At 44.7% G+C, this 23,759-nt stretch overlaps 13 non-coding genes across 13 annotated transcripts; 6 read left to right on the forward strand and 7 right to left on the reverse strand.

The window, feature by feature from the left end:
- Nucleotides 1-1,418: 1,418 nt before the first annotated feature.
- Nucleotides 1,419-1,491, reverse strand: trnak-cuu (transfer RNA lysine (anticodon CUU)). Its single transcript has one exon. It is a non-coding gene; the product is annotated as a tRNA-Lys (tRNA).
- A 756-nt stretch (nt 1,492-2,247) lies between these two features.
- Nucleotides 2,248-2,321, reverse strand: trnam-cau (transfer RNA methionine (anticodon CAU)). Its single transcript has one exon. It is a non-coding gene; the product is annotated as a tRNA-Met (tRNA).
- A 2,508-nt stretch (nt 2,322-4,829) lies between these two features.
- trnai-aau (transfer RNA isoleucine (anticodon AAU)) lies at nt 4,830-4,903 on the reverse strand. Its single transcript has one exon. It is a non-coding gene; the product is annotated as a tRNA-Ile (tRNA).
- Nucleotides 4,904-7,409: 2,506 nt separating this feature from the next.
- Nucleotides 7,410-7,483, reverse strand: trnai-aau (transfer RNA isoleucine (anticodon AAU)). Its single transcript has one exon. It is a non-coding gene; the product is annotated as a tRNA-Ile (tRNA).
- Nucleotides 7,484-8,416: 933 nt separating this feature from the next.
- On the forward strand, nt 8,417-8,490 carry trnai-aau (transfer RNA isoleucine (anticodon AAU)). Its single transcript has one exon. It is a non-coding gene; the product is annotated as a tRNA-Ile (tRNA).
- A 261-nt stretch (nt 8,491-8,751) lies between these two features.
- On the reverse strand, nt 8,752-8,841 carry trnap-agg (transfer RNA proline (anticodon AGG)). The gene is given in 2 exon segments: nt 8,752-8,787; nt 8,806-8,841. It is a non-coding gene; the product is annotated as a tRNA-Pro (tRNA).
- Nucleotides 8,842-10,673: 1,832 nt separating this feature from the next.
- On the forward strand, nt 10,674-10,747 carry trnai-aau (transfer RNA isoleucine (anticodon AAU)). The gene has a single exon. It is a non-coding gene; the product is annotated as a tRNA-Ile (tRNA).
- Nucleotides 10,748-11,273: 526 nt separating this feature from the next.
- Nucleotides 11,274-11,363, reverse strand: trnap-agg (transfer RNA proline (anticodon AGG)). The gene is given in 2 exon segments: nt 11,274-11,309; nt 11,328-11,363. It is a non-coding gene; the product is annotated as a tRNA-Pro (tRNA).
- Nucleotides 11,364-13,237: 1,874 nt separating this feature from the next.
- Nucleotides 13,238-13,311, forward strand: trnai-aau (transfer RNA isoleucine (anticodon AAU)). The gene has a single exon. It is a non-coding gene; the product is annotated as a tRNA-Ile (tRNA).
- A 526-nt stretch (nt 13,312-13,837) lies between these two features.
- Nucleotides 13,838-13,927, reverse strand: trnap-agg (transfer RNA proline (anticodon AGG)). Its single transcript is given in 2 exon segments — nt 13,838-13,873; nt 13,892-13,927. It is a non-coding gene; the product is annotated as a tRNA-Pro (tRNA).
- Nucleotides 13,928-15,805: 1,878 nt separating this feature from the next.
- Nucleotides 15,806-15,879, forward strand: trnai-aau (transfer RNA isoleucine (anticodon AAU)). Its single transcript has one exon. It is a non-coding gene; the product is annotated as a tRNA-Ile (tRNA).
- A 1,010-nt stretch (nt 15,880-16,889) lies between these two features.
- Nucleotides 16,890-16,963, forward strand: trnai-aau (transfer RNA isoleucine (anticodon AAU)). Its single transcript has one exon. It is a non-coding gene; the product is annotated as a tRNA-Ile (tRNA).
- A 770-nt stretch (nt 16,964-17,733) lies between these two features.
- On the forward strand, nt 17,734-17,806 carry trnak-cuu (transfer RNA lysine (anticodon CUU)). The gene has a single exon. It is a non-coding gene; the product is annotated as a tRNA-Lys (tRNA).
- The last annotated feature ends 5,953 nt before the right edge of the window (nt 17,807-23,759 follow it).

Here is a 23,759-nt window from a genome sequence, read left to right on the forward strand (position 1 = left end):
GCACCGCCACCTCTGGTCGGTCTGTCCTGCCGGTGGGACAGGACATGCACAGGGATGGTGATGGAAGAATCTTGGACGTTGGCTGAAAGGTATGATTCTGTAAGTATCGCTATGTCAGGCTTTTGCTTGACTAGTCAGTGGGACAGCTCTCCCAATTTTGGCACAAGTCCCCAGATGTTAGTGAGGAGGACTTTGCAGGGTCGACTGGGCTTGGTTTGCCTTTGTCGTGTCCGGTGCCTCGTGGTCCGATGCCGGGTGGTCCGTCCGGTTTTATTCTTATTATGACTTTTATTAGCGAGATTTTACAACTGAGTGGCTTGCTAGGCCTTTTCAGAGGGCAATTAAGAATCAACCACATTGCTGTGGCTCATTTATACTCACTCACAGTTCACATATAAACATCGCATTCATATATACTCACCCACAGTTCATATATAAACATCGCACTCATATTTTCACACCCACAGTTCACATATAAACATCGCTCTCATATATAAACTCATTCGGTTTATAAAGCAACAGCGCGCTCATACACCCACACCCAGTCTATAGTAGCAGATCGGTACCGATCGCCGATAGAGCTCTCAGATTCCGAGAGTCCGAAGTAGCAGCGACCGAACAAATTCTGGATCTCATCCTGAACACAGACCGGTCGATCCACCTGTAAAATTACATCGCACTTGGATATCAGGGAGGGTAATGGTTTCTGAGAATGTATCAGGGAGCCTAATGGCTTCTTAGTGGCGATCCATCGGGGCAAGGGGATCTCAGAGAGGGGAAGGGACTGTCAGAGGGTATCAGAGAGTGCAAGGGGATCTCAGAGCGGGGAAGGGATAGTCAGATGTCATCAGAAAGTGTCAGGGGGCTCAGAGAAGGGAAGGGACTGTCAGAGGGCATCGGAGAGTACATTAAGAACTGGGAGAGGGGAAGGACTGCCGAGTCTGAGAGAGTGCAAGGGGGCTCAGGGCAGATCTGTGTCAGGGGCACTCAGTGGGTATGAGAGAAGGTAAAGAACGCTGACAAGGTTCAAAGATGATCATGGACTCTCTGAGCTCAGAGACAGAGTGTATCAGAGAAGTTAAGGATCTCAGCGAGAATCAAAGAGGGTAAGGGGGGCTCAGGATGTATCAGAGAGGCGAATGGATCCAGAGATGTCATCTTCCAAATATTACAATTTCGAACATTCAACATTTTTGATAACAGCAATAAATGAAGCCGATTGAACCGATAATCTGCCGTGTCCCATCTGGAGGGAATGAGAAGGTAGAATCTGGAGGGACTGGATATTTGGCAACGCTCAAGGTTTCATTTCACACAGCTCAGTGTTGTGTCTGTTTTTTAACTGGATTTCATGAACTCGAGAAAAGAGGTTGCAATTTGAAAATTTTATGACCCATTGTGAAAAATAGAACACAAATCGCCCAACGTGGGGCTCGAACCCACGACCCTGAGATTAAGAGTCTCATGCTCTACCGACTGAGCTAGCCGGGCTGGTTGCTAAAATTCTTCCCATTCTATTATTGTAGAGAGACAGCTGTTGGCTTTGCTGCAGGGGTTCAGTTCGTTCTGCAATCTCAGGGTTTCTCCTTCTGTGCACCTGATTTTCATTCTGGAGTCAGTCTGATGCCTTTTGCACGTCATTCAGCACCACGCTGAGCTGAAAAGGAACATCGGAACAGGAGAGGGCCATTCAGCCCCTCTTCCTGCTGTGCCATTCAATTCGATCATGACGTGATCTGCAACTCAACTCTCCTTCCCCGCCTTGAACACAAATCCCTTGGAACCCAAACCGAGAAATGATCTATCAATATCAGTCTTGAAAATTTGAATTGAGCCACAATCCACATCCTTTTGGCCGAGAGAGTTCCAGCTTTCGGCCATATTTTGTTTGCTAAAGTAATTCCTGATTTCTTGCCTGATTGGTCTGTCTCCAATTTCAAGATTAAAACCCCTCATTATGGATTCCGCCAACATAGAGAGAGATGACACAAAGATAGACAGAATTATAAGCAGTGCAGATGGAAGAATGAGATCACAGAGAGATATTACTAGATTAAGTGAATGGGCAAAACTGCGGCCAATGGATTTTAACGTAAGCAAGTGTGAGGCCGTCCACTTTGGACCTCAAAAAGATAGATAAGAAAACATATTAATGGATGTTACTCCAAAAAATTAACCTCATGACATTTTCTGCGAATTCGCTTGTTTCAAAAGTCTGCCAAACTTTTAAAAGTTACCAAAATCTCATGGCCCGTACGGGGATCGAACCCGCGACCATGTCGTTATGAGTACCATGCTCTAGCCAACTGAGCTAACCGGCCATGTATACAGCTTAGCTTTATGGGCTTACCCACGTGTTGGGTAGTTTGTGTTTATTTTTAAACCGGCTGACAGGGTTTTTGAACGAATGTTGAACAAACCACATCCCTTAAACATTGTTACTTGTTTCTGTATACATTGTCGAGGATGCAGATCGAAATTAACAAACAAAGAGCACTTTAATGTAACAAATTAAATTCCGATCAATATTATTTTACTAACAATGAACAGCCCATCCATAAAACACTGCCCCGCTATAAAACCTGTGGGCAGGACCCTGAGCTACTGTGAAAATGATATCACCGCAACGTGATTCGATCATGCTGCGTTTTGACGTTGAGTCAGATATCTGTCTGTCTATCTGTCTGTCTGTTTATCCGTCTGATTGGGTCTCTGCCTTATTCTCAGGCCAGGCTTTTTGTTTGCTGGCTGCAGGCCTCGCTCCCCGACTGACTGACTGTCAGAATCAATGACTGTGACTGACTGTCTGCCCATTTATGGCCACATTTCTGAGTTCCTGCCTTCGCTCTGTGTCGCAGGCCTGTCTCTGTCCCTTAGGATTACAAGACACCCACAAGTTTCACGACTGAACGCAGGTTTGGTCAGTCTGTCCTCGCAGGTCCTTCGGAAGCTAATGATTTTGAACTGAATTATTTTTCCTGAGTGCCTTGTGAAGTTTTGTTCAGTGATATGTTTGCGAAAGAGAACGGAGGAAACAGTTAGTGTGCAACTCGCCATTTCTCTACATCGGAATAGAAAACGTGATTGGATGGATATAAGAGGTCTGAAAGGATGGCCGATCGGCTGTGGGTGGCACCGAATTCTGCAGTGGCTGCAGTGGTTCATTACCGGTAATGAAAATGAGGTAATATGCTACCACAAGCTGCCGCTGAAAATCATTCAATTTCCCAAACTTGACCCACCGAATCAAATGAAACTCGTGGGAAAGCGATAAGACAACGCCGGTCTATCGGGCATCGTTTGAAGCAACTGGCAGTTTAAAGTGGCATCTACAGCCATGCAAGTACTGCCATGTGCCGCTGCGATCGCCGAGTGGTTGAAGCGTTACATTCAAGATCAAATTGAGTTTTCCTTCGCAGGTTTGATTTCGGCTCGCTGAATTATTGTTTAAAGATCCGTTCAATGCTCAAATGAATGAACTGGATCTAACTCACTTCATTTATCTCTCTCAGAGCATGAGAGATACTCGAACGTGGCCGGCGCTTTTAATTGGGTGCCCAATGTAATCTTGCAAAATTCAAATACACAAGAAAGAATCTTGCCCAATCTGCAACTAAAATTCTGCTACTTTGCAGAACCACCCATTTATACTCGACTTTATTTACATGAATCTCTCTGTCTCTCCTTGTCTCTATGTTGTCCCCTGATGGAATTCTCAGGCTTCCTGGAACGGTGAAGGCTGATCGAACCTGCAACACCAGCAGGGAAAGGGAAAAAAAATAAAGACTGAGACGGTCGGAAAAGGAAAGGTGCAACCCAGCTGATAAATTCGTAGCTAATGTCTCCACATTTTTGTCTCTTCGCCCTCACAGTGAAAGAAAACAGCAATGTGAGTAAAATATACTCAGGCAGCTTGTATCCTCTGACGATGCCGAGACAGATGCCAATGTAGCTTCAGATTAACTAATTCTGAAAAGTATTGTTTGAAAAAACAAGTCGTACATTGTAAACGAATTTAGTAAAGAGAGGCTAATATTGGTGAATGGAAATAGGAAGTGTACAACTTGATATTGCTGCATATAGGAATAGAAAACGAGATTGGGTGGACAGAAGCGGTTGGAAAGGATAGCCGATCGGCGGAAGACGATGTTGAAATTTTAGACCGGCTGCAGGCCTTTCGAGCAAGCGGCTCGTTGATCTTGGGGTGTGATTCTCGCTTTGGGCGTCGGGGTATGATTTTCGCTTTCGGCGTTTTTCGAATGAAATATGCAAGAGGTCCTGGGTTCAAATCCCGGACGAGCCCTGTGAGCGCACTGCTTTTTCGTGAAAAGTCACCAATTGGATTCTGACATCTCTGCAGTTGTTCGAATTGAATTATATTTCAGCTCCAGAGGACAAAGTGCAGAAGTTTCCAAGGCCCAACACACATGGAGGAAATAAAATGTCTCAAGATGATGTGGAGATTGAAGCTGAATGTGAATTTACCCCAATTTCGGCGGTCTCATTGATATTAGATGACGGGATCGAGAACCACATATTCAAGTTTGCCGATGACACAAAGATAGACAGAATTATAAGCAGTGTGGATGGAAGAATGAGATTACAGAGAGATATTACTAGATTAAGTGAATGGGCAAAACTGCGGCAAATGGATTTCAACGTGAGCAAGTGTGAGGCCGTCCACTTTGGACCTCAAAAAGATAGATCAGAAAATATATCAATGGATGTCACTCGACAAAATTAACCTTATGACATTTTGTGTCGATTCGCTTGTTTCGAAAGTCTGCCAAACTTTTAAAAGTTAACAAAATATTGCAATAGAAATCATATGGCCCGTACGGGGATCGAACCCGCGACCTTGGCGTTATTAGCACCACGCTATAACCAACTGAGCTAACCAGCCATGTGTACATCTTAGCTTTATGGGCTTACCCGCGTGTTGGGTAGTTTGTGTTTATTTTTACACCAGCTGACAGGGTTTTACAACGAATATTGAATAAACCATATCACTTAAACATTGTTACTTGTTTCTGTATATACTGTCGAGGATGTAGATCAAAATTAACAAACAAAGAGCACTTTAATGTAACAAATTAAATTCCGATCAATATTATTTTACCAACAATGAACAGCCCATCCATAAAACACTGCCCCGCTCTGAAACCTGTGGGCAGGACCCTGAGAAGCTGTGAAAAATGATATCACCGCAACGTGATTCGATCACGCTGCGATTTGACGTTGAGTCAGATGTCTGTCTGTCTATCTGCCTGTCTGTTTATCCGTCTGATTGGGTCTCTGCCTTATTCTCAGGCCAGGCTTTTTGTTTGCTGGCTGCAGGCCTCGCTGCCCGACTGACTGAACAACTACCGGGCTGTGTGTCAGAATCAATGACTGTGACTGACTGTCTGCCCATTTATGGCCACATTTCTGAGTTCCTGCCTTCGCTCTGTGTCGCAAGCCTGTCTCTGTCCCTTAGGATCACAACACACCCACAAGCTTCACGACTGAACGCAGGTTTGGTCAGTCTGTCCTCGCAGGTCCTTCGGAAGCTAATGATTTTGAACTGAATTATTTTTCCTGAGTGACTTGTGAAGTTTTGTTCAGTGATATGTTTGCGAAAGAGAACGGAGGAAATAGTTAGTGTTCAATTCGACATTTCTCTACATCGGAATAGAAAACGTGATTGGATGGATAGAAGAGGTCTGAAAGGATGGCCGATCGGCTGTGGGTGGCACCGAATTCTGCAGTGGCTGCAGTGGTTCATTACCGGTAATGAAAATGAGGTAATATACTACCACAAGATGCCGGTGAAAATCATTCAATTTCCCAAACTTGACCCACCGTATTAAATGAAGCTCGTGGGAAAGCTGCAAGACAACGCCGGTCTATCGGGCATCGTTTGAAGCAACTGGCAGTTTAAAGTGGCATCTGCAGCCATGCAAGTACTGCCATGTGCCGCTGCGATCGCCGAGTGGTTAAAGCGTTAAATTCAAGATGAAATGGAGTTTTCCTTCACAGGTTTGATTTCTGCTCGCTGAATTATTGTTTAAAGATCCGTTCAATGCTCAAATGAATGAACTGGATCTAATTCACTTCATTTATCTCTCTCAGTGCATGAGAGATACTCGAGCGTGGCCGGCGCTTTTAATTGGGTGCCCAATGTACTCTTGCAAAATTCAAATCCACAAGAAAGAATCTTGCCCAATCTGCAACTAAAATTCTGCTACTTTGCAGAACCACCCATTTAAAAGCGACTTTATTCACATGAATCTCTCTATCTCTCCTTGTCTCTTGTCTCTGTGTTGTCCCCTGATGGACTTCTCAGGCTTCCTGGAACGGTAAAGGCTGATCGAACCTGCAACACCAGCAGGGAAAGGTAAAGGAAAAAAAGATTGAGACGGTCGGAAAAGTAAAGGTGCAACCCAGCTGATAAAGTCGTAGCTAATGTCTCCACATTTTTGTCTCTTCGCCCTCACAGTGAAAGGAAACAGCAATGTGAGTAAAATATACTTATGGTAGCTTGTATACTCTGACGATGCCGAGACAGATGCCAATGTAGCTTCAGATTAACTAATTCTGAAAAGTATTATTTGAAGAAACAAGTCGTACATTGTAAACGAATTTAGTAAAGAGAGGCTAATATTGGTGACTGGGAATAGGTAGTGTACAACTTGATATTGCTGCAAATAGGAATAGAAAACGAGATTGGGTGGACAGAAGCGGTTGGAAAGGACAGCCGATCGGCTGAAGACTGTGGTGAAATTTTAGACCGGCTGCAGGGCTTTCTAGCAAGCGGCTCGTTGGTCGAGGGGTATGATTCTCGTTTTGGCGTTTTTCCAATGGAATATGCGAGAGGTCCCGGGTTCAAATCCCGGACGAGCCCTGTTATCTCACTGCTTTTTCGTGAAAAGTCACCAATTGGATTCTGACATCTTTGCAGTTGTTCGAATTGAATTATATTTGCGCTCCAGAGGACAAAGTGCAGAAGTTTCCAAGGCGCAACACATCAGGAGTAAATAAAATGTCTCAAGATGATGTGGAGATTGAAGCTGAATGTGAATTTACCCCAATTTAGGCGGTCTCATTGATATCAGATGACGGGATCGAGAACCACATATCCAAGTTTGCCGATGACACAAAGATAGACAGAATTCATAGCAGTTTGGATGGAAGAATGAGATTACAGAGAGATATTACGAGATTAAGTGAATGGGCAAAACTGCGGCAAATGGATTTCAACGTAAGCAAGTTTGAGGCCGTCCACTTTGGACCTCAAAAAGATAGATCAGAAAACATATGAATGGATGTTGCTCCAAAAAATTGACCTCATGACATTTTGTGTGGATTCGCTTGTTTCTCAAGTCTGCCAAACTTCCAAAAGTTCCCAAAATATTTCAATAGGAACCTCATGGCCCGTACGGGGATCGAACCCGCGACCTTGGCGTTATTAGCAGCACGCTCTAACCATCTGAGCTAACCGTCCATGTATACGTCTTAGCCGCGTGTTGGGTAGTTTGTGTTTATTTTCACACAAGCTGACAGGGTTTTCCAACGAATATTGAATAAACCACATCCCTCAAACATTGTTACTGCAGAATTCGGTGCCACCCACAGCCGATCGGCCATCCTTTCAGACCTCTTCTATCCATCCAATCACGTTTTCTATTCCGATGTAGAGAAATGTCGAGTTGCACACTAACTATTTCCTCCGTTCTCTTTCGCAAACATATCACTGAACCAAACTTCACAAGTCACTCAGGAAAAATAATTCAGTTCAAAATCATTCGCTTCCGAAGGACCTGCGAGGACAGACTGACCAAACCTGCGTTCAGTCGTGAAGCTTGTGGGTGTGTTGTGATCCGAAGGGACAGAGACAGGCCTGCGACACGGAGCGAAGGCAGGAACTCAGAAATGTGGCCATAAATGGGCAGACAGTCAGTCACAGTCATTGATTCTGACACACGGCCCGGTAGTTGTTCAGTCAGTCGGGGAGCGAGGCCTGCAGCCAGCAAAGAAAAAGCCTGGCCTGAGAATAAGGCAGAGACCCAATCAGACGGATAGACAGACAGACATCTGACTCAACGTCGAAACGCAGCGTGATCGAATCACGTTGCGGTGATATCATTTTCACAGTAGCTCAGGGTCCTGCCCACAGGTTTTATAGCGGGGCAGTGTTTTATGGATGGTCTGTTCATTGTGAGTAAAATATTATTGATCGGAATTTAATTTGTTACATTAAAGTGCTCTTTGTTTGTTAATTTTGATCTACATCCTCGACAGTATATACAGAAACAAGTAACAATGTTTAAGGGATGTGGTTTATTCAATATTCGTTGCAAAACCCTGTCAGCTGGTGCAAAAATAAACTCAAACTACCCAACACGCGGGTAAGCCCATAAAGCTAAACTACATACATGGCCGGTTAGCTCAGTTGGTTAGAGCGTGGTGCTAATAACGCCAAGGCCGCGGGTTCGATCCCCGTACGGGCCATAAGGTTCCTATTGCAATGCGTTGGGAACTTTTAAAAGTTTGGCAGACTTTGGAAACAAGCGAATCCACACAAAATGTCATGAGGTCAATTTTTTGGAGTAACATCCATTGATATGTTTTCTTTTTTTTTGCTCCGTGTGTGTTGCGCCTTGGAAACTTCTGCACTTTTTCCTCTGGAGCTCAAATATAATTCAATTCGAACAACTGCAAAGATGTCAGAATCCAATTGGTGACTTTTCACTAAAAAGCAGTGAGATAACAGGGCTCGTCCGGGATTTGAACCCGGGACCTCTCGCATATTCTATTAGAAAAACGCCCTAAGCGAGAATCATACCCCTAGACCAACGAGCCGCTTGCTAGAAAGTCCTGCAGCCGGTCTAAAATTTCACCATAGTCTTCAGCCGATCGGCTATCCTTTCCAACCGCTTCTGTCCACCCAATCTCGTTTTCTATTCCAAAATACAGCAATATCAAGTTGTACACTACCTATTTCAAGTCACCAATATTAGCCTCTCTTTACTAAATTCGTTTACAATGTACGACTTGTTTTTTCAAATAATACTTTTCAGAATTAGTTAATCTGAAGCTACATTGGCATCTGTCTCGGCATCGTCAGAGTATACAAGCTACCATAAGGATATTTTACTCACATTGCTGTTTTCTTTCACTGTGAGGGCGAAGAGACAAAAATGTGGAGACATTAGCTACGAATTTATCAGCTGGGTTGCACCTTTACTTTTCCGACCGTCTCAGTCTTTTTTTCCTTTACCTTTCCCTGCTGGTGTTGCAGGTTAGATCAGCCTTTACCGTTCCAGGAAGCCTGAGAAGTCCATCAGGGGACAACATGGAGACAAGAGACAAGGAGAGATAGAGAGATTCGTGCAAATAAAGTCGCTTATAAATGGGTGGTTCTGCAAAGTAGCAGAATTTTAGTTGCAGATTGGGCAAGATTCTTTCTTGTGTATTTGAATTTTGCAAGAGTACATTGGGCACCCAATTAAAAGCGCCGGCCACGCTCGAGTATCTCTCATGCTCTGAGAGAGACAAATGAAGTGAGTTAGATCCAGTTCATTCATTTGAGCATTGAACGGATCTTTAAACAATAATTCAGCGAGCAGAAATCAAACCTGCGAAGGAAAACTCCATTTGATCTTGAATTTAACGCTTCAACCACTCGGCGATCGCAGCGGCACATGGCAGTACTTGCATGCATGGCTGTCGATGCTACTTTACACTGCCAGTTGCTTCAAACGATGCCCGATAGACCGGCGTTGTCTTGTAGCTTTCCCAGGAGCTTCATTTGATTCGGTGGGTCAAGTTTGGGAAATTGAACGATTTGCACCGGCAGCTTGTGGTAGCATATTACCTCATTTTCATTACCGGTAATGAACCACTGCAGCCACTGCAGAATTCGGTGCCACCCACAGCCGATCGGCCATCCTTTCAGACCTCTTCTATCCATCCAATCACGTTTTCTATTCCGATGTAGAGAAATGTCGAGTTGCACACTAACTATTTCCTCCGTTCTCTTTCGCAAACATATCACTGAACCAAACTTCACAAGTCACTCAGGAAAAATAATTCAGTTCAAAATCATTCGCTTCCGAAGGACCTGCGAGGACAGACTGACCAAACCTGCGTTCAGTCGTGAAGCTTGTGGGTGTGTTGTGATCCTAAGGGACAGAGACAGGCCTGCGACACAGAGCGAAGGCAGGAACTCAGAAATGTGGCCATAAATGGGCAGACAGTCAGTCACAGTCATTGATTCTGACACACGGCCCGGTAGTTGTTCAGTCAGTCGGGGAGCGAGGCCTGCAGCCAGCAAACAAAACGCCTGGCCTGAGAATAAGGCCGAGACCCAATCAGACGGATAAACAGACAGACAGACAGACAGACAGACAGCTCAGGGTCCTGCCCACAGGTTTTATAGCGGGGCAGTGTTTTATGGATGGGGTGTTGATTGTTAGTAAAATAATATTGATCGGAATTTAATTTGTCACATTAAAGTGCTCTTTGTTTGTTAATTTTGATCTACATCCTCGACAGTATATACAGAAACAAGTAACAATGTTTAAGGGATGTTGTTTTATTCAATATTCGTTGTGAAACTCTGTCAGCTGGTGTAAAAATAAACACAAACTACCCAACACGCGGGTAAGCCCATAAAGCTAAGATGTCCACATGGCCGGTTAGCTCAGTTGGTTAGAGCGTGGTGCTAATAACGCCAAGGTCGCGGGTTCGATCCCCGTACGGGCCATAAGGTTCCTATTGCAATATTTTGGTAACTTTTAAAAGTTTGGCAGACTTGAGAGACAAGCGAATCCACACAAAATGTCATGAGGTCAATTTTTTGGAGTAACATCCATTGATATGTTTTCTGATCTATCTTTTTGAGGTCCAAAGTGGACGGCCTCAAACTTGCTTACGTTGAAATCCATTTGCCGCAGTTTTGCCCATTCACTTAATCGAGTAATATCTCTCTGTAATCTCATTCTTCCATCCACACTGCTCATAATTCTGTCTATCTGTGTGTCATCGGCAAACTTGGATATGTGTTTCTCGATCCCGTCATCTAATATCAATGAGACCGCCGAAATTGGGGTAAATTCACATTCAGCTTCAATCTCCACATCATCTTGAGACATTTTATTTACTCCGTGTGTGTTGCGCCTTGGAAACTTCTGCACTTTGTCCTCTGGAGCTCAAATATAATTCAATTCGAATAACTGCAAAGATGTCAGAATCCAATTGGTGACTTTTCACTAAAAAGCAGTGAGATAACAGGGCTCGTCCGGGATTTGAACCCGGGACCTCTCGCATATTCTATTAGAAAAACGCCCTAAGCGAGAATCATACCCCTAGACCAACGAGCCGCTTGCTAGAAAGTCCTGCAGCCGGTCTAAAATTTCACCATAGTCTTCAGCCGATCGGCTATCCTTTGCAACCGCTTCTGTCCACCCAATCTCGTTTTCTATTCCTATATACAGCAATATCAAGTTGTACACTACCTATTTCCAGTCACCAATATTAGCCTCTCTTTACTAAATTCGTTTACAATGTACGACTTGTTTTTTCAAATAATACTTTTCAGAATTAGTTAATCTGAAGCTACATTGGCATCTGTCTCGGCATCGTCAGAGTATACAAGCTACCATAAGTATATTTTACTCACATTGCTGTTTTCTTTCACTGTGAGGGCGAAGAGACAAAAATGTGGAGACATTAGCTACGAATTTATCAGCTGGGTTGCACCTTTACTTTTCTGACCGTCTCAGTCTTTTTTTCCTTTACCTTTCCCTGCTGGTGTTGCAGGTTAGATCAGCCTTTACCGTTCCAGGAAGCCTGAGAAGTCCATCAGGGGACAACATGGAGACAAGAGACAAGGAGAGATAGAGAGATTCGTGCAAATAAAGTCGCTTATAAATGGGTGGTTCTGCAAAGTAGCAGAATTTTAGTTGCAGATTGGGCAAGATTCTTTCTTGTGTATTTGAATTTTGCAAGAGTACATTGGGCACCCAATTAAAAGCGCCGGCCACGCTCGAGTATCTCTCATGCTCTGAGAGAGACAAATGAAGTGAGTTAGATCCAGTTCATTCATTTGAGCATTGAACGAATCTTTAAACAATAATTCAGCGAGCAGAAATCAAACCTGCGAAGGAAAACTCCATTTGATCTTGAATTTAACGCTTCAACCACTCGGCGATCGCAGCGGCACATGGCAGTACTTACATGGCTGTAGATGCTACTTTAAACTGCCAGTTGCTTCAAACGATGCCCGATAGACCGGCGTTGTCTTGTAGCTTTCCCAGGAGCTTCATTTGATTCGGTGGGTCAAGTTTGGGAAATTGAACGATTTGCACCGGCAGCTTGTGGTAGCATATTACCTCATTTTCATTACCGGTAATGAACCACTGCAGCCACTGCAGAATTCGGTGCCACCCACAGCCGATCGGCCATCCTTTCAGACCTCTTCTATCCATCCAATCACGTTTTCTATTCCGATGTAGAGAAATGTCGAGTTGCACACTAACTATTTCCTCCGTTCTCTTTCGCAAACATATCACTGAACCAAACTTCACAAGTCACTCAGGAAAAATAATTCAGTTCAAAATCATTCGCTTCCGAAGGACCTGCGAGGACAGACTGACCAAACCTGCGTTCAGTCGTGAAGCTTGTGGGTGTGTTGTGATCCGAAGGGACAGAGACAGGCCTGCGACACGGAGCGAAGGCAGGAACTCAGAAATGTGGCCATAAATGGGCAGACAGTCAGTCACAGTCATTGATTCTGACACACGGCCCGGTAGTTGTTCAGTCAGTCGGGGAGCGAGGCCTGCAGCCAGCAAAGAAAAAGCCTGGCCTGAGAATAAGGCAGAGACCCAATCAGACGGATAGACAGACAGACATCTGACTCAACGTCGAAACGCAGCGTGATCGAATCACGTTGCGGTGATATCATTTTCACAGTAGCTCAGGGTCCTGCCCACAGGTTTTATAGCGGGGCAGTGTTTTATGGATGGTCTGTTCATTGTGAGTAAAATATTATTGATCGGAATTTAATTTGTTACATTAAAGTGCTCTTTGTTTGTTAATTTTGATCTACATCCTCGACAGTATATACAGAAACAAGTAACAATGTTTAAGGGATGTGGTTTATTCAATATTCGTTGCAAAACCCTGTCAGCTGGTGTAAAAATAAACTCAAACTACCCAACACGCGGGTAAGCCCATAAAGCTAAACTACATACATGGCCGGTTAGCTCAGTTGGTTAGAGCGTGGTGCTAATAACGCCAAGGCTGCGGGTTCGATCCCCGTACGGGCCATAAGGTTCCTATTGCAATGCGTTGGTAACTTTTAAAAGTTTGGCAGACTTTGGAAACAAGCGAATCCACACAAAATGTCATGAGGTCAATTTTTTGGAGTAACATCCATTGATATGTTTTCTGATCTATCTTTTTGAGGTCCAAAGTGGACGGCCTCAAACTTGCTTACGTTGAAATCCATTTGCCGCAGTTTTGCCCATTCACTTAATCGAGTAATATCTCTCTGTAATCTCATTCTTCCATCCACACTGCTCATAATTCTGTCGATCTTTGTGTCATCGGCAAACTTGGATATGTGTTTCTCGATCCCGTCATCTAATATCAATGAGACCGCCTAAATTGGGGTAAATTCACATTCAGCTTCAATCTCCACATCATCTTGAGACATTTTATTTACTCCGTGTGTGTTGCGCCTTGGAAACTTCTGCACTTTGTCCTCTGGAGCTCAAATATAATTCAATTCGAACAACTGCAAAGATGTCAGAATCCAATTGGTGACTTTTCACTAAAAAGCAGTGAGATAACAGGGCTCGTCCGGGATTTGAACCCGGGACCTCTCGCATATTCTATTAGAAAAACGCCCTAAGCGAGAATCATACCCCTAGACCAACGAGCCGCTTGCTAGAAAGTCCTGCAGCCGGTCTAAAATTTCACCATAGTCTTCAGCCGATCGGCTATCCTTTGCAACCGCTTCTGTCCACCCAATCTCGTTTTCTATTCCTATATACAGCAATATCAAGTTGTACACTACCTATTTCCAGTCACCAATATTAGCCTCTCTTTACTAAATTCGTTTACAATGTACGACTTGTTTTTTCAAATAATACTTTTCAGAATTAGTTAATCTGAAGCTACATTGGCATCTGTCTCGGCATCGTCAGAGTATACAAGCTACCATAAGTATATTTTACTCACATTGCTGTTTTCTTTCACTGTGAGGGCGAAGAGACAAAAATGTGGAGACATTAGCTACGAATTTATCAGCTGGGTTGCACCTTTACTTTTCCGACCGTCTCAGTCTTTTTTTCCTTTACCTTTCCCTGCTGGTGTTGCAGGTTAGATCAGCCTTTCCCGTTCCAGGAAGCCTGAGAAGTCCATCAGGGGACAACATGGAGACAAGAGACAAGGAGAGATAGAGAGATTCGTGCAAATAAAGTCGCTTATAAATGGGTGGTTCTGCAAAGTAGCAGAATTTTAGTTGCAGATTGGGCAAGATTCTTTCTTGTGTATTTGAATTTTGCAAGAGTACATTGGGCACCCAATTAAAAGCGCCGGCCACGCTCGAGTATCTCTCATGCTCTGAGAGAGACAAATGAAGTGAGTTAGATCCAGTTCATTCATTTGAGCATTGAACGGATCTTTAAACAATAATTCAGCGAGCAGAAATCAAACCTGCGAAGGAAAACTCCATTTGATCTTGAATTTAACGCTTCAACCACTCGGCGATCGCAGCGGCACATGGCAGTACTTGCATGCATGGCTGTAGATGCTACTTTACACTGCCAGTTGCTTCAAACGATGCCCGATAGACCGGCGTTGTGTTGTAGCTTTCCCAGGAGCTTCATTTGATTCGGTGGGTCAAGTTTGGGAAACTGAACGATTTGCACCGGCAGCTTGTGGTAGCATATTACCTCATTTTCATTACCGGTAATGAACCAGTGCAGCCACTGCAGAATTCGGTGCCACCCACAGCCGATCGGCCATCCTTTCAGACCTCTTCTATCCATCCAATCACGTTTTCTATTCCGATGTAGAGAAATGTCGAGTTGCACACTAACTATTTCCTCCGTTCTCTTTCGCAAACATATCACTGAACCAAACTTCACAAGTCACTCAGGAAAAATAATTCAGTTCAAAATCATTCGCTTCCGAAGGACCTGCGAGGACAGACTGACCAAACCTGCGTTCAGTCGTGAAGCTTGTGGGTGTGTTGTGATCCGAAGGGACAGAGACAGGCCTGCGACACGGAGCGAAGGCAGGAACTCAGAAATGTGGCCATAAATGGGCAGACAGTCAGTCACAGTCATTGATTCTGACACACGGCCCGGTAGTTGTTCAGTCAGTCGGGGAGCGAGGCCTGCAGCCAGCAAAGAAAAAGCCTGGCCTGAGAATAAGGCAGAGACCCAATCAGACGGATAGACAGACAGACATCTGACTCAACGTCGAAACGCAGCGTGATCGAATCACGTTGCGGTGATATCATTTTCACAGTAGCTCAGGGTCCTGCCCACAGGTTTTATAGCGGGGCAGTGTTTTATGGATGGTCTGTTCATTGTGAGTAAAATATTATTGATCGGAATTTAATTTGTTACATTAAAGTGCTCTTTGTTTGTTAATTTTGATCTACATCCTCGACAGTATATACAGAAACAAGTAACAATGTTTAAGGGATGTGGTTTATTCAATATTCGTTGCAAAACCCTGTCAGCTGGTGTAAAAATAAACTCAAACTACCCAACACGCGGGTAAGCCCATAAAGCTAAACTACATACATGGCCGGTTAGCTCAGTTGGTTAGAGCGTGGTGCTAATAACGCCAAGGCCGCGGGTTCGATCCCCGTACGGGCCGTAAGGTTCCTATTGCAATGCGTTGGTAACTTTTAAAAGTTTGGCAGACTTTGGAAACAAGCGAATCCACACAAAATGTCATGAGGTCAATTTTTTGGAGTAACATCCATTGATATGTTTTCTGATCTATCTTTTTGAGGTCCAAAGTGGACGGCCTCAAACTTGCTTACGTTGAAATCCATTTGCCGCAGTTTTGCCCATTCACTTAATCGAGTAATATCTCTCTGTAATCTCATTCTTCCATCCACACTGCTCATAATTCTGTCGATCTTTGTGTCATCGGCAAAATTGGATATGTGTTTCTCGATCCCGTCATCTAATATCAATGAGACCGCCTAAATTGGGGTAAATTCACATTCAGCTTCAATCTCCACATCATCTTGAGACATTTTATTTACTCCGTGTGTGTTGCGCCTTGGAAACTTCTGCACTTTGTCCTCTGGAGCTCAAATATAATTCAATTCGAACAACTGCAAAGATGTCAGAATCCAATTGGTGACTTTTCACTAAAAAGCAGTGAGATAACAGGGCTCGTCCGGGATTTGAACCCGGGACCTCTCGCATTTTCTATTAGAAAAACGCCCTAAGCGAGAATCATACCCCTAGACCAAAAAGCCTGGCCTGAGAATAAGGCAGAGACCCAATCAGACGGATAGACAGACAGACATCTGACTCAACGTCGAAACGCAGCGTGATCGAATCACGTTGCGGTGATATCATTTTCACAGTAGCTCAGGGTCCTGCCCACATGTTTTATAGCGGGGCAGTGTTTTATGGATGGTCTGTTCATTGTGAGTAAAATATTATTGATCGGAATTTAATTTGTTACATTAAAGTGCTCTTTGTTTGTTAATTTTGATCTACATCCTCGACAGTATATACAGAAACAAGTAACAATGTTTAAGGGATGTGGTTTATTCAATATTCGTTGCAAAACCCTGTCAGCTGGTGTAAAAATAAACTCAAACTACCCAACACGCGGGTAAGCCCATAAAGCTAAACTACATACATGGCCGGTTAGCTCAGTTGGTTAGAGCGTGGTGCTAATAACGCCAAGGCCGCGGGTTCGATCCCCGTACGGGCCATAAGGTTCCTATTGCAATGCGTTGGTAACTTTTAAAAGTTTGGCAGACTTTGGAAACAAGCGAATCCACACAAAATGTCATGAGGTCAATTTTTTGGAGTAACATCCATTAATATGTTTTCTGATCTATCTTTTTGAGGTCCAAAGTGGACGGCCTCAAACTTGCTTACGTTGAAATCCATTTGCCGCAGTTTTGCCCATTCACTTAATCGAGTAATATCTCTCTGTAATCTCATTCTTCCATCCACACTGCTCATAATTCTGTCTATCTTTGTGTCATCTCTCTCGATGTTGGCGGAATCCATAATGAGGGGTTTTAATCTTGAAATTGGAGACAGACCAATCAGGCAAGAAATCAGGAATTACTTTAGCAAACAAAATACGGCCGAAAGCTGGAACTCTCTCGGCCAAAAGGATGTGGATTGCGGCTCAATTCAAGTTTTCAAGACTGATATTGATAGATCATTTCTCGGTTTGGGTTCCAAGGGATATGTGTCCAAGGCGGGGAAGGAGAGTTGAGTTGCAGATCACGTCATGATCGAATTGAATGGCACAGCAGGAAGAGGGTCTGAATGGCCCTCTCCTGTTCCGATGTTCCTTTTCAGCTCAGCGTGGTGCTGAATGACGTTCAAAAGGCATCAGACTGATTCCAGAATGAAAATCAGGTGCACAGAAGGAGAAACCCTGAGATTGCAGAACGAACTGAGCCCCTGCAGCAAAGCCAACAGCTGTCTATCTACAATAATAGAATGGGAAGAATTTTAGCAACCAGCCCGGCTAGCTCAGTCGGTAGAGCATGAGACTCTTAATCTCAGGGTCGTGGGTTCGAGCCCCACGTTGGGCGATTTGTGTTCTATTTTTCACAATGGGTAATAAAATTTTCAAATTGCAACCTCTTTTCTCGAATTCATCAAATCCAGTTAAAAAACAGACACAACACTGAGCTGTGTGAAATGAAACCTTGAGCGTTGCTAAATATCCAGTCCCTCCCGATTCTACATTCCCTCCAGATGGGACACGGCAGATTATCGGTTCAATCGGCTTCATTTATTGCTGTTATAAAAAATGTTGAATGATCGACATTGTAATATTTGGAAGATGACATCTCTGGATCCATTCGCCTCTCTGATCCATCCTGAGCCCCCCTTACCCTCTTTGATTCTCGCTGAGCTCCTTAACTTCTCTGATACACTCTGTCTCTGACCTCAGAGAGTCCATGATCATCTTTGAACCTTGTCAGCGCTCTTTACCTTCTCTCATACCCACTGAGTTCCCCTTACACAGATCTGCCCTGAGCCCCCTTACACTCTCTCAGACTCGGCAGTCCTTCCCCTCTCTCAGTTCTTAATGTACTTTCCGATGCCCTCTGACAGTCCCTTCCCTTCTCTGAGCCCCCTGACACTTTCTGATGACATCTGACTATCCCTTCCCCGCTCTGAGATCCCCTTACACTCTCTGATACCCTCTGACAGTCCCTTCCCCTCTCTGAGATCCCCTTGCCCCGATGGATCGCCACTAAGAAGCCATTAGGCTCCCTGATACATTCTCAGAAACCATTACCCTCCCTGATATCCAAGTGCGAAGTAATTTTACAGGTGGATCGACCGGTCTGTGTTAAGGATGAGATCCAGAATTTGTTCGGTCGCTGCTACTTCGGATTCTCGGAATCTGAGAGCTCTATCGGCGATCGGTACCGATCTGCTACTATAAACTGGGTGTGGGTGTATGAGCGCGCTGTTGCTTTATAAACCGAATGAGTTTATATATGAGAGCGATATTTATATATGAACTGTGGGTGTATATATATATGAGTGCGATGTTTATATATGAACTGTGGGTGAGTATATATGAATGCGATGTTTATATGTGAACTGTGAGTGAGTATAAATGAGCCACAGCAATGTGGTTGATTCTTCATTGCCCTCTGAAAAGGCCCAGCAAGCCACTCAGTTGTAAAATCTCGCCAGTAAAAGTCATAATAAGAATAAAACCGGACGGACCACCCGGCATCGGACCACTAGGCACCGGACACGACAAAGGCAAACCAAGCCCAGTCGACCCTGCAAAGTCCTCCTCACTAACATCTGGGGACTTGTGCCAAAATTGGGAGAGCTGTCCCACTGACTAGTCAAGCAAAGCCTGACATAGCCATACTTAGAGAATCATACCTTTCAGCCAACGTCCCAGATTCGTCCATCACCATGCCTGTGTATGTCCTGTCCCACCGGCAGGACAGACCCACCTGAGGTGGCGGTACAGTGATATACAGTCAGGAGTGAGTGGCCCTGGGAGTCCTCAACATTGACTCTGGACCCCATGAAATCTCATGGCATCAGGTCAAACATGGGCAAGGAAACCACCTGCTGATTACCACCGACCGCCCTCCCTCAGCTGATGTATCAATCCCACTCCATGTTGAACACCACTTGGGGGAAGCACTGAGGGTAGCAAGAGCACAGAATGTACTCCAGATGGAGGACTTCAATGTCCATCACCAAGAGTGGCTCGGTCGTATCACTGCTGACTGAGCTGGCCGAGGCCCGAAGGACATAGCTGCCAGACTGGAACTGCGGCAGATGGTGAGAGAACCAACACGAGGGAAAAAGTTACTTGACCTCGTCGTCACCAATCTACCTGTCGCAAATGCATCTGTCCATGACAGTATTGGTAGGAGTGACCACCGCACCGTCCTCGTGGAGACGAAGTCCCGTCTTCGCACTGAGGACACCATCTAACGTGTTGTGTGGCACTATCAGCGTGCGAAATGGGATAGATTCAGAACAGGTCTAGCAGCTCAAAGCTGGGCATCCATGAGGTGCTGTGGGCCATCAGCAGCAGCAGAATTGTATTCCAGCATTATCTGTAATATCATGGCCCGGCATATTCCTCACTCTACCATTAATAAACAAGCCAGGGGATCAACCCTGGTTCAATGTGGAGTGCATAAGAGCATGCCAGGAACAGCATCAGGCGTATCTAAAAATTAGGTGCCAACCTGGTGAAGCTACAATTCAGGACTACATGAATGCTAAACAGCGGAAGCAACATGCCATAGACAGAGCTAAGCGAATCCACAACCAACGGATCAGATCAAAGCTCTGCAGTCCTGCCACATCCAGTCGTGAATGGTGGTGGACAATTAAACAACTAACGGGAGGAGGAGGCTGTGTAAACATCCCCATCCTCAATGATGGCAGAATCCAGCACGTGAGTGCAAAGGACAAGGCTGAAGCGTTTGCAACCATCTTCAGGAAGAAGTGCCAAGTGGATGATCCATCTCAGCCTCCTCCCGATATCTCCACCATCACAGAAGCCAGTCTTCAGCCAATTCGAATCACTCCACTTGATATCAAGAAACGGCTGAGTGCACTGGATACAGCAAAGGCTATGGGCCCCGACAACATCCCGGCTGAAGTGTTGAAGACTTGTGCTCCAGAACGAGCTGCGCCTCTCGCCAAACTGTTCCAGCACAGCTACAACACTGGCATCTACCTGACAATGCGGAAAATTGCCCAGGTATGTCCTGTCCACAAAAAGCAGGACAAATGCAAGCCGGCCAATTGACGCCCCATCAGTCTACTCTCAATCATCAACAAAGTGATGGAACGTGTCGTCGACAGTGCTATCAAGCGACACTTACTCACCAATAACCTGCTCACCGATGCTCTGTTTGGTTTCCGCCAGGGCTACTCGGCTCCAGACCTCATTACAGCCTTGATCCAAACATGGAAAAAAGAGCTGAATTCCAGAGGTGAGGTGAGAGTGAATGCCCCTGAAAACAAGGCAGCATTTGAGCGAGTGTGGCACCAAGGAGCTCCAGTAAAATTGAAGTCAATGGGAATCAGGGGGAAAACTCTCCAGTGGCTGGAGTCATACTTAGCAAAAAGGAAGATGGTAGTGGTTGTTGGAGGCCAAACATCTCAGCCCCAGGACATTGCTGCAGGAGTTCCTCAGGGCAGTGTCCTTGGCCCAACCATCTTCAGCTGCTTCATCAATGACCTTCCCTCCATCATAAGGTCAGAAATGGGGATGTTCGCTGATGATTGCAAAGTGTTCAGTTCCATTCGCAACCCCTCAAATAACGAAGCAGTCTGAGCCGGCATGAAGCAAGACCTGGAAAACATCCAGGCTTGGGCTCATAAGTGGCAAGTAACATTGGCGCCAGACAAGGGCCAGGCAATGACCATCTCCTACAAGAGACAGTCTAACCACCTCCCCTTGACATTCAAAGGCATTACCATCGCCGAATCCCCCACCATCAACATCCTGGGTCTCACCATTGACCAGAAACTTAACTGGACCAGCCATATAAATACTGTGGCTGCAAGAGCAGGTCAGATATTCTGCGGCGAGTTACTCACCTCCTGACCCCCCAAAGCCTTTCTACCATCCACAAGTCACAAGTCAGGAGTGTGATGGAATACTCTCCACTCGCCTGGATGAGTGCAGCTCCAACAACACATAAGAAGCTCGACACCATCCTGGACAAAGCAGCCCGCTTGATTGGCACCCCATCCACCACCGTAAACATTCACTCCCTTCACCACCGGCGCACAGTGGCTGCAGTGTTTACCATCCACAGGATGCAGTGCAGCAACTCGCCAAGGCTTCTTCGACAGCACCTCCCAAACCCGCGACCTCTACCACCTAGAAGGACAAGGGCAGCAGGCACATGGGAACAACACCACCTGCACGTTCCCCGCCAAGTCACGCACCATCCCGACTTGGAAATATATCGCCGTTCCTTCATCGTCGCTGGGTCAAAATCCTGGAACTCCCTTCCTAACCGCACTGTGGGAGAAGCTTCACCGCACGGACTGCAGCAGTTCTGGAAGGCCAATTAGGGATGGGCAATAAATGCTGGCCTCGCCAGCGACGCCCACATCGCATGCACGAATAAAAAAAATGCGATTTTTATATATAAGCTGTGGGTGACTATCAATGAATGCGATATTTATATATGAGCTGTGGGTGAGTGTATATGAATGCAATGTTTACATATGAACTGTGGGTGTTTATATATGCGTGCGATGTTTATATATGAAATGTGGGTATGTATTTTTGAGTGCGATGTTGATATATGGACTGTGGATTTGTATATGTGGGTGCGATGTTTATATATGAACTGTCGGTGTATATATAGGTGTGCGATGTTTAAATATGAACTGTGTGTGAGTGTGTATGAGTGAGATGTTTATATACGAACAGTGGATGTGTATATATGAGTGCAGTATTGACATATGAACTGTGGGTGTGCATATATGAGTGCGATGTTTATCTATGAACTGTGGGTGTGTATTTTTGAGTGTGATGTTTATCTATGAACTGTGGGTGTGTATATATAAGTTCGATGTTTATCTATGAACTGTGGGTGTGTATATATAAGTTCGATGTTTATCTATGAACTGTGGGTGTGTATATATAAGTTCGATGTTTATATCTTGAACAGTGGATGTGAATATATGAGTGTGGTGTTTATCTATGAACTGTGAGTGTGTATATATGAGTGTGATGTTTGTGTATGAAGTGCGGTAATGAACAGTAAGGCGTCGCTGGGGTGATATTTTCTTGCAAGACAATGGCGAAAAATTGCATTTGCTTTGGTGTCCCAACAGCTCAGTCGCGGTTGCATTAGACTGAAAACTTAAAGGTCTTTGGTGTAACCCAGTGTTTGGCAGTTTTTGGTTATTTAGTTTCTTCTTCTTTGGGTCGATTCTCGCATTTATTTGCAGTGAAATTTTATCCCCGCCACTGAAGGATTGGGAATGGAACAGAGAGACATCAACGATGTGAAATATTTATATCGTCTGTATTTGGTTTTTATTTCTCTGTTACCTTCTGCCTTTTCCTCTTGGTTTTTCCTCTCTCGGTGCCGGGTGACCATTTGATTTGATGCATTTGTTCTAAACTGATCCCTTTTCCACATCTCGGGGCGGTCAGACCCGCTCTGTCTTTCTGTTGTTGCTGATGATCATTAATGGGAACAGGCCGCGAGTTGAACGTTTCTCTGCAAACCGGAGAAAGAAAAATAAAAAGAAAGACGTGTTTCTCCGGCCCAGGGGTAAAGTTGCAATGGATGTTATTCAATAAAATTGTCCCGTGAATTTGTCTGTGGATCTGATTGTAAAGCTTGGATTTTAAAATTACGAAAACCCAAAACAAAGCCCCTTATCAACCCATACAGCAATCAAACCCGCGATCACGACATTGTGGCATGTTTTACTCCAGCAAGCTGTGCAACCAGTCTCCTAAAATGCAGTCTGAAAAGCGTTTCACATATAAACAAATCATTATTAAACTTGTGACTGTCACTCGGTAACCACGTTGGCGTCTCTTTCAGTCTGCAACAGAATGTTATAGGTTGGTTAATGGTGTTTACAGAAATATTCCTCTTTTCGTCGAGTTTATTTGGTTTCATGTAATTAATTATAGAGGTGTGAACGCCGAATCATAACCACGAGCCCACCAGGCACCTGTACGGACAGTTCACCGAATCCGGTTACTTTGATGATCTGCCCTACTCTGCTAGAAAAACAATAGGATGAACAGCCCTTGTCTGTGAAAAGGTGTCCTCTCCCCTTGATCAAACTAATAGCAATTGATGAACTGGAGTGAATTGCGCTCGAAGCAGATCTGGAAAATGCGCAATGCAGCCGCACAGGAATTCCAAATCCACTCTACGTGGAGGAAAAGGAGTGACAGAAACAGAAGGAGATGCCACGTGAAAGATTTGGACCCGGACCTGCTGCATGAGACTTTAAATGTTGTCAGCCTTTAACTGCAGCTCACAGTGTCAG

The sequence above is a fragment of the Heptranchias perlo genome, chromosome 20, assembly GCF_035084215.1.
Source record: "Heptranchias perlo isolate sHepPer1 chromosome 20, sHepPer1.hap1, whole genome shotgun sequence".
Classification (NCBI taxonomy): domain Eukaryota; kingdom Metazoa; phylum Chordata; class Chondrichthyes; order Hexanchiformes; family Hexanchidae; genus Heptranchias; species Heptranchias perlo.